Genomic DNA, 10,299 nt, shown 5'->3' on the forward strand with positions numbered 1-10,299 from the left:
TCCCAGTAGGGACAATACTGCACCAGCTATTCTTATCCAGATGTGCTCCATTGAAGCCAAGGAACAATGGTTTCGATCACATAAAGACCTGCCTGGATTTGTTCAGAAGATTTTCCATTGTTGTTTTTCAATGACAACCTCACACAGGTTAATTGTGAACTGTTCTGGCTAGCTCGCACTAAAGGAAAGGAAAAGTCCAAGTATGCCTGGACAAGAAATGGCAAGGTTTTTGCAAGGAAAACAGACGGTGCTCCAATCGTTTGAATTAATAGAAAATCGGACATTGAAAGGTTTGTCTAATTATGGGTAGTAGCTCCTTTAAGGTTTGCACTGACTTTTCAGAAATTTCTCGAAATTTTGTCCGGGTACCGACACATTCTATGTTACGTAAAAATCAGAAGCATTCGTAAGCACTGGGACCATTTAGTAGCCATTCTATCTTCTGTTCAGTTGCTTTTTGACGTCGTGTTACTCACAAAGATAAATATTGTTACGAAGAGTTGCGAAGAAATGGTTTTATTTACAGGCGATGGATGATGATCGTAGCGTGATCGTAGCGCAGCCCGGCCTCTCAAACTCTTCGTTCTCTTTGTCTTCTCTTCTCTCTTCTTGTCCGTGCCTTTCGTATCCGTTACATTTCCCCGCAAGCAGACGAAGCCCGTGGGGCGAGTCAGGATGGACAAGCAGGGTAGAAAGGCTTCAGGCGAGCAATATGAGTCAGCTGAGTTCTGCTTGATCGCCGACCATTGCACAGGAGGCGAGCTATGACGTAAGTGAGTTCGCTCAGGCGGTCCACGACTACAAATGGGCCTGAATATTGTGACAAGAACTTTTGGCACAATCCACGCTTGCGTTGCGGTGTCCAAAGAAGAACCAAGTCACCTTTTTCCAACGATACTTGTACGTGATGGTCGTCACATCGCCCTTTCGAACGACTTTGCGAGGCCAGAGTACGAAGACGAGCTATTCGACGGGCTTCTTCGACGAGACACAAAGTCTTCGATACAGAATCGTCACTGTACAGTACGAAGGGTAAGAAAGTGTCCAGAGGGCTTCGCGGCAACCTTGCATACAGGAGATGAAATGGGCTATAGTTCGTGGTTTCGTGTTTCGCCATGTTGTATGCATAAGTGATGAATGGAAGCACATCGTCCCAGTTGTTACGATTGGAGGAGACGTACATGGCAAGCATGTTGGTCAGCGTTCTGTTCGTCCTTTCAATGAGGCCATTGGTCTGTGGATGATACGGCGTGGAATGACGGAACTGTGAAGTGCACAAACGAAGTAACTCTTCAATGGTATCAGCAATGGTATCAGCAGTGAACTGGCGAGCTGATGATGACACGTGGTGGGCCATGACGAAGGACCACAGAACGCAGCAGGAAGACTGCCACGCAAGCAGCGGTAGAAGACGGTATGGCTGCAGTTTCTGCATACTATGCAAGATGGTCTACGCAGACAATTATCCAACGGTTCTTGTTGTTAGATAACGGGAATGGACCCAAAAGGTCAATGCCTACTTGCTCTAACGGCGTACTGGGCGGTGTAAATGGCCGAAGGGGACCCGGGGCTGCGGTGGTCAATTGCTTGTGACGTTGGCATGTTTCGCAACTGGCGACATAACGCTTGGTTGTTTCGTACATCTTGGGCCAGTAAAAGCGCTCCTGGGTGCGGTGCAGCGTTCGTACGAAGCCGAAATGGCCGGATGTCACATCGTCATGCATGGCGTGTACACAGAGCGGAGACTCTCGGGGACAACAAGCAGAAAACGCGCTCCACGCCCGGAGCAATTAGTTTTGTAGAACAATTTATCACGGACAGTAAAGCGACCGCTACCTTTAGAAGTACGGGTGGCGACAAAAAGTGGATCGAGGGTAACATCATTCCGTTGTTCTCGCTGAAAGTATGCCGCGTCAGGGAACGTAGAAGTAACAGCAGCAAGACAGTCATCAAAATTCTCAGCATCGCAGTCGGTAGTCGCAAGAGGAATCCGAGAGAGGCAGTCTGCGTCAGCGTGACGACGGCCACTCTTGTACGATACCACAAAGTCGTATTCCTGGAGGCGCAGCGCCCAACGTGCGAGGCAACCAGAGGGATCACGCAAACCGACCAGCCAGCATAAAGAGTGGTGGTCGGTGATAATCTTGGATGGTCTACCGTAAAGATAACACCGAAACTTTTGTATGGCGAAAACGGCTGCCAGGCATTCCTGTTCCGTAACCGCATAATTGCGTTCAGATTTGCTCAGGCAACGGCTGGCATATGCGACATGTTCTGCGCCACTGTGACGTTGTTCAAGCACCGCTCCTATCCCGATTCCACTAGCATCAGTGTGAACTTCAGTCGGGCAAGATGGATCGAAGTGACGCAAGAGGGGTGCTGACATTAGTATAAACTTCAGTTGAGAGAATGATGCGTCACACTCTGGTGTACAATTGAAGGATGCATTTTGTAGCAAAATACTTGTCAACGGGTAAACGATGTCGGCAAACCGGGGAACAAAACGACGAAAATACGAACATAGGCCAATGAATAAGCGGAGTTCTCGTGCTGACTGTGGTGGCTTGAAGGAGCTCACCGCTTCAATCTTACGAGGATCGGGTCTGACGCCATCCTTGTCGACTAAGTGTCCCAGGACCAGTGTTTGACGCTCGCCGAACCGACACTTTTTTGAGTTTAGAACCAGTCCAGCTTTCTCAATGCAGTCGAGAACGAGGCTGAGGCATTCGTTATGTTCTTCAAATGTGCGGCCAAAGATTACAACATCATCGAGGTAACACATGCATATCTCCCACTTTAGACCACGTAGTACTGTGTCCATGAATCTTTCAAAGGTGGCAGGAGCATTGCAAAGGCCAAAAGGCATAACATTAAATTCGAATAGGCCATCTGGAGTCACGAAAGTGGTCTTTTTTGTCGGCAGGGTCCATAGGTATTTGCCAATACCCCGATCGCAAATCAAGTGTTCAGAAGTAGGAAGCAGCGTGTAAGCAATCAATGACGTCATCGATTCGCGGTAGTGGATATGCATCCTTCTTGGTCACTGCGTTTAGATGTCTGTAGTCCACGCAGAATCTCCAGGAGCCACCTTTTTTTCGCACCAGGATTACTGGGGCTGCCCATGGACTACACGACTCTTGAACGACATCTTTGTTTATCATCTCCTTGACTTGCTCTGCATTAACTTTGCGCTCGGACGATGACACTCGGTAGGGCTTCCGGCGGATGGGGTGTGCTAAGCCGGTATCTATTCTGTGACGAGCGCGGCACGACGGCGTGAAGTCGAATGCAGCCTCATGTCTGGCAAGGACCTGTACCAGTGCTTGCCGTTCCGATGTGCCGAGAGCCTTGCTGATCGCGGCGAGCATTAGCTCTTCAGAATGGCAATTATCGCAAGGAGAGCAAGCTGTAGAAACGTACGTAGTTATTGCCGCTATTGAGCTACATGCGGCTTTATCGAAGAGAGCGATTTTCATACCACGAGGAAGGACAACCGGCGTGGCGGAACAGTTCAGCGCCCACAATGTGGCGACTCCTTTCGTCATGCACACCACAGAGCAGGGCACAAGTATATCTTCTTTAGCACAGTTTATGCGGAGAGGCCTAACTACAAGGTCAACACAATCAGCATCCACAGTAGTTGCAGAAACACAAACGGGCGTCAGGCACCACGATGGTGCTATCACTTCATCAAGAACACTGAAAGTGTCTGTGTCCCTGTCCTCACCACCCGAGCTTTGTTCGGACTGTGCTGATATAAAAAACTTGTTCAATGATATTTGGCCACAACCACAGTCCACGGAAGCGCCACACTGTTCAAGAAAATCTATACCAAGAATAACATTGTGCGAACAACAAGAAAGAACAAGGAATTCTGACACACACACTTTCCCAGCCGGCAAAACACTCACAGCACAAACACCAAGGGGTTGAAGCCACTTGCCACCTACTCCACGAAAGGTAATACCGTTGTTCCAAGAAAACATAACTTTGTGGCCTAGACGGTTTTTGAAAGCGAGGCTCATCACAGACACAGTCGCCCCAGTATCAACTAACGCCATGGTCGGTATTCCGTCAATCGAGACATTCACTTTGTTTTTGAACATCACTACAGGCAGAGGTATTTCTTGCAAAGACCGTCCGGCGACCACACCTCCATTGGCCGCGAATGCTAGTTTCCCGGTGGCGGTGACGAAGAACGGCGCCAAGGGGACGGAGAGCGACGGGGACGGTTACTTGGTGGCGTCAAAATCCGCTCAGAAGCTGGCAAATCGCTGCGTCTGGTCGCGTGTGAGAAGTGGTCCATTGGAAGCAAATCGGTCGTCCGCAAGTCATATGAAGTACGAGTTCTGGGTGGCGAGAACATCGGTGGTGTCCTTCGCGATTGACGGCCTTGGCGACAATACCGAGCTATATGGCCTGTGGAACCGCAGTTGTAGCACACGGGAGGGTCGCGGCTCACAGCATCTTCCTCGAAACGGATGCTAGGCTGCTGCGGGCGGCAAGAAAGTTCGTTGTCATGTGGATAACGTGTCTCTGTGGCTCGCTGAAATCTGTTATATCGTTCATAAGTCGCGTCGTTGTAGTAGGGTCGGTGCTGTTCTTGTCGCGGCCTGACAGAAGTAAAAACGCGGCTGCTCTCGTTGTGGCCGAGCGCCGTAAGTAGGGCCTCTGTCGTAGAGACGTGGCTGCTGTCAGGGTGCAAGTTGATAATCCTCAGTGCCCCTCGCCGCAGGATAAGGGGAGAGGGATGCCACGTTTGGCTCGAAATCTGGTGGTAGGTGGAAGCTATGAGTGCCTGGATGTGTCACTTGCGCATGCAGGCTGAGCTCTTTGCGAACTATTTGTCATATCGTTGATGCCAGATCGAGGGGCTGGTTGCTGTCCACGCTTGCAACTGTGGTTACATTGGCTAGCCTGCCAAACTTCGGCGTGATGCGCCTCGTTTTCAGTTGCTCAAAAGTATGACAGTGCCGAATGATGTCAGCGACGGAAGCCAGGTTGTCCTTTGCGATGAAAAAATTATAAACGTCTTCGGCAATTCCTTTCAGGATGTGCCCGACTTTGTCTTCCTCAGACATTCCAGAGTCTACCATCCTACACAGTTTTATTACTGCCTCAATGCAGGTCGTGCAGGTTTCGCCTGGCACTTGCGCACGTTGCAGTAGCGTCTGTTCTGCCCTTTTCTTTTTCGTCGCGGAGTCGCCGAATCGCTCTTTGATTTCGGAAACAAATCTTCCCCATGCTGTAAACGTTTCCTCGTGATTGTCGAACCACAACAATGCAGTATCCGTTAGAAAGAACACGACGTTCGAAAGCTTAGAAGCGCTGTTCCACTTGTTGGCGGCACTCACCCGATGATAATGGATGAGCCATTCCTCGACGTCTTCATCCGATCCTCCGGCGAAGGGACGCGCATCTCTCAGTTGTAGAACGGAACTTGTCGGCGCAGCTGTTGGAATGGGCCGTTGTTCGTCTGCGTCGTGGGACATATTCAACTCTGGTAGATTCGTTGGGAGTCCAGCAAGGCGACGGCTCCGTCGAAGAACATCTGCTTCAGCCTCCGTCTTCGGGTGTCGATTACCGAGCACCTTCCACCACAACTGTTACGAAGAGTTGCGAAGAAATGGTTTTATTTACAGGCGATGGATGATGATCGTAGCGTCATCGTAGTGCAGCCCGGCCTCTCAAACTTTTCGTTCTCTTCGTCTTCTCTCTTCTTGTCCGCGCCTTCCGTATCCGTTACAATATTTCTCCAGATTTACTTTCTCGTTTTGCGTTGCCAGGCTATCGGGCATCCAAACAGTAAAGGTGGGGGAGTAGCTGCCTTTATAAAAAAAAACACTTGGTCGGTCTCCAAACTTAATTTGCCTTTCAACCATGCCAAAGCTGTTACTCTCTGCTTATCTAATTCTCGATTTTCGCTGGCCTTGCTTTCCGTATACCACCCCCCATGTGGCAACAGGGGTATTTTTTTGGCTGAGCTCAACTCTGTGTTATCGCATCTAGGAACTGATAAATGTCATCTGCCTCACAGGTGACATTTATATACGCTACGTCCAACAGTAGGGATAGTTGCTGACTATGTAGATACAGTGTGTAAATGGGAAATCAAAAGTACAATCTATGCAGCAATTCGCAAGGAATTTCTATCTCAATGCCTTGTTTCATCCCGCATTGATCATGTAAGTGTTCATGCCCATAATTTAGTAGTTAAATCTGCCATTGCACAGGTCAAGCTTTCTGACCATTACTTCGCCAGCTGTTCAATGAAACAGACAGAGAGTCCCTTATTACCAGAGGCTATTAACTCCATCAAACAAATCTGCATAACTGACCCAAGACTGTCACCGGAAAATATGTATCACAAATCTATAGTTGTGTTTGATTCTTTTAGGCAGGCGGCAACAAGTGTTGTCAAAATTAGGCAACGTAATTTAGCCAGAAATGGATGACCAGCAAAATCTTAACCGATATAAAGGAAAAAGACTTGCTGTGAACTAAGGCTAAGTGCTCGTCATACTGCGATGACACGTATTTAAAATATAAATGTGGCAGAAACAAGGTAAATGCAATGATTAGATTTGCGAAACACACATATTTTAGAAAGCAATCTCAATAAACTCGATCTGACAAAAAGAAAACATGGTCCCTTATCAACAATCTTAAAGGAGGCAACATTTCAATGCCTAAACAGCACCTTTTATCCCATTTTTCTGCAGATGATGAAACTGTGGCAAACTTATTTAATCAGTCCTGTTCAAGGATCTCGGGATTGAGAAAACGGTGGCCATCTGTGTGCACTTTAACAGATAGCTTGGCAGATTCAGCTATCTTTCCTTACTCTCGCTTGATGAATTGAGGTCCATTGTTTTTAACCTGACGAATAAGTCACCAGGGTTTAACAAAATATCGGTCAGTGAACTCCAGAAGAATCTTGATGCAATTAAACTTGCATTGCTATCTTTTTTAAACTTTATTTTGGATGCTGAAGATTTCCAGTTGAAATGAAAACCACAATAGTAATTTCACTGTACAAGCAAGGTGCACACAATATTGAAAATTACAGACCTATTTAGATAATCGCCTGTATAGCTCCAATATTAGAGAAACGTGTGGATTTTACTATAACATTTTCTGGATAAGCATAATAATAATAATAATATTTGGGGTTTTACGTGCCAAAACCACTTTCTGATTATGAGGCACGCCGTAGTGGAGGACTCCGGAAATTTTGACCACCTGGGGTTCTTTAACGTGCACCTAAATCTAAGCACACGGGTGTTTTCGCATTTCGCCCCCATCGAAATGCGGCCGCCGTGGCCGGGACGGATAAGCATAATGTATTATCATCAAACCAGTATGGATTTGTGCAGGGGAAGGGCACCCAAGCACTGTTAGATTTCTCTGATCTATTAAATTCCACCCTACATCGCAACCGGGTAGCCTGTGGTCTCTTTACGAATGCCTGTAAGGAATTTGACAGCGTTTGTCACGACATTTTGTTACAGAAACTGTCTCTTCTCGACCTTCATGAGTCATTCTTCAATCTTAACTAATTTTCTGCATGGTAGATGACAGTGTGTAAAAGTGGGAAAATAATTTAAGTGCTTTTACACGTATTTATTCTGGAGTCCCTCAGGGCTCAATATTAAGCCCCTGCTCTTTAACATTTATGTGAATGATCTGTCCAATGTAGTAGGTGATCATATGTATCAATACGCCGATGATACAGTTCTTGTACCTGTGCAACCAATCGCTCTGATGCAATTAGCTCCTCACAGAATAAGGTAACTACAACTATGGACTGGTTCGCGGCTAATTTAATAAGTGTCAACCCTTTTAAAAAGAGACTTATGTTTCCATAACCCCATGAAAAAAATCCTGCCTTTGAAACCGTTATTCTTACACACATCTGACTGTTATACATGCGCATGTGAACCTGTTAAATACGCTTCTTCTATTAAGTATCTTGGGTTGATTTTTGACTGTGATCTTTTATGGAACTCGCATTTGTTGCAGCTCTGTAACAGGTTGTGTGCGGTCTCCTGTGTATTATTCAATATGCGATGTATTATGCCAATCTCTGTGCAAAAAATTATTGTGAATACTTTAGTCTACAGTGTGCTACGTTATGGCGTGACTGTTTATGGTCCCTGCACTCTTAGATGGAGCTCAAGGATTAAATCAATTTTACGTTGACTGTTGTCAATAATGGCATACCACTTGTGTCCAACAAAAGATACAGATGGCTTCAGGTTGTTGAATTTGCTGAATTCCACTTCCCTGACTGTCAAAAGCGTTGTAATGAGGCTTTGGCAGGTCTGCTATCTGTATTTTGTTTTTCTTTATGCACAATAAAGATTGTATTGTATTGTGTGCACCTTCACAGAGTGGAATGGCACTGAATTTTTTTGCATCACCCTCGGCACTTGCCAAGGTGTCAGCTGGACCCACTCCCCCATTCTAGTACACTCAAAGTCACGAACAGCTTGCACGTTATCAGCGTGACACGGCATTCTCGATAGCAAAGTATCAAGCGCCGAGTTTTCGAGAAAGGAAACGCAAGCAAGGTAGATGATTATTGTTGTTGGTCAAGCTAAGCCCCAAAGGGTGCAAGCTTTTTTAAAGGGACGCTAAAGCGAAACAATAAATCTGTTTCGACTAATGAAGCATTGCTTGAGAACCCTGCAGGCAGTCATTTCAAAAAAATAGTTTGATTATTAGATGAGAAAATGAAAGTCCAAGTATCAGTATTTGAATTTCGCGCCGAAACCACAGCACCGGTACGTCAGCGTGACGTCGGGGATACCAAAGTATGTTTTCGCATTTGGGCCGCGTTGGCTGAATAAAGGTTCCCGAAACTTGCCATGTTTAATATTTGGTTGCTTTAGAACACAATCTAGTCAATCTGTACCGCTATATATAATTAGTAGGCCCTAGAAGATGCCATCAAAATCCAAGACGTCACAGCTCCCAGGTGCGGGAACTTAAGTAGGCGTCGCCACCCGTATTTCGTTCTTGCGCTTTTTCCGGCTTACCAAACGTCTTATCGTTGAAAGAGTGGTGTTTTTGGTGTTGTAGAACGGTAATTAACTGATGCAGAAGAAATAATTTGTCACTCTAGTGTCCATTTAAGAATGTAGTCACACAGCCTAGCCATCGAAGGAGAGAGTCGGAAACAGAAAACACTTGTGAAGCTCAAATTTATTAACAAGCTGCATGAACGGCACCGTCGTCACGCAAAGCGCAAACTGCTTAGCGCCACAAACTTTTCAAAGCAAGATATAGCTGATGCAGGAGAAGCGCCGTTGAACGGTTGCGTCTGCCTCATCCGGGCCTTTCGCAATGCGCACTGGGATCGCACTGCGCTACCACAGCCACGGAAAAGTAGACAGAACCATTTTCTGGGCGATTAAAGACACCATAGGCATATGAAATAAACAATACAGTTCTTTTTCCAACATGTGGAATTACAGTTCGGGCCGAATGATAGTACCGGTCAATGCACAGTACTCAAGTGCGGCGTTCAACAGTACAGTACACATTTAGTACACACGGCAAACATATGACCAGGGATCAAAATGCAAGCGCGTAAACGCAGTTTCGATACCTGGTTATAACCGCTTCATCCAGAACTATAATTCGCATCATACAAATGTAGCTACATACCAATCAATCGTTCGGGCGTCTATTTACACAGCAGGGAGGCATTGAAGTTTCTCGTAGTAATTTGAGGAAAATCAACCGAGATCACGCACATATGCGCAGTCCCGCCACAAAGAGCATGAGTCCGTGTTTTCAGTAAACAATATAGCCGTCAGTATAACTCACCGTGTCAGTGGCGCAATTCCTCGTGTCCGCTGCGCATTGCTGTAGCCTCGCCCAGGCACGTGATCTGTGGCAAAGGAGCGAAGGTGTCGACCTGACGAAGCAACGATGCTTCACAGCACGGGCACCTGACGCACATTCCCGACCCGCCAGCGCGTCGCGTCGTCCAAGCCTCGGCCGGTGTGAGCTGAGCAGTCGCCCCTGTGCAGTTTTCCCTTGGTCCTCCCTCAAAGAAGCGCGCGAATGCAGTACGCATGCGCCGGCACGCCGGCACCATGGCCGCCAGTTCACTGAACCAACGCCTCCTTTAATATACGTTGACTTAACGGTGCCCAAGCTACACGAGCTACGATAGCCAAATAGGCAAGCGCTGCCTTGTATCACATGTACAGCCTCGGTCAAAAGTTGCGAAGCCGCAGCGACTGCGCCCGGAGCAGCCACGCTCCGCTATCGCCATCTATCGCGGTG

At 47.0% G+C, this 10,299-nt stretch overlaps 1 protein-coding gene across 4 annotated transcripts in view; it reads right to left on the reverse strand.

The window, feature by feature from the left end:
* LOC142566090 (beta-1,3-galactosyltransferase 5-like) overlaps positions 1 to 10,229 on the reverse strand; it is a 92,364-nt gene extending 82,135 nt beyond the window's left edge. For all 4 annotated transcript variants that reach the window (XM_075676855.1, XM_075676856.1, XM_075676853.1 and 1 more), the window contains exon 1: positions 9,835 to 10,229. The gene's annotated coding sequence lies outside the window, so the exon portion shown is untranslated. The remainder of the gene's footprint in view (positions 1 to 9,834) is intronic.
* Positions 10,230 to 10,299: the final 70 nt, after the last annotated feature.

This window comes from Dermacentor variabilis, unplaced genomic scaffold (genome assembly GCF_050947875.1).
Source record: "Dermacentor variabilis isolate Ectoservices unplaced genomic scaffold, ASM5094787v1 scaffold_12, whole genome shotgun sequence".
Taxonomy (NCBI): domain Eukaryota; kingdom Metazoa; phylum Arthropoda; class Arachnida; order Ixodida; family Ixodidae; genus Dermacentor; species Dermacentor variabilis.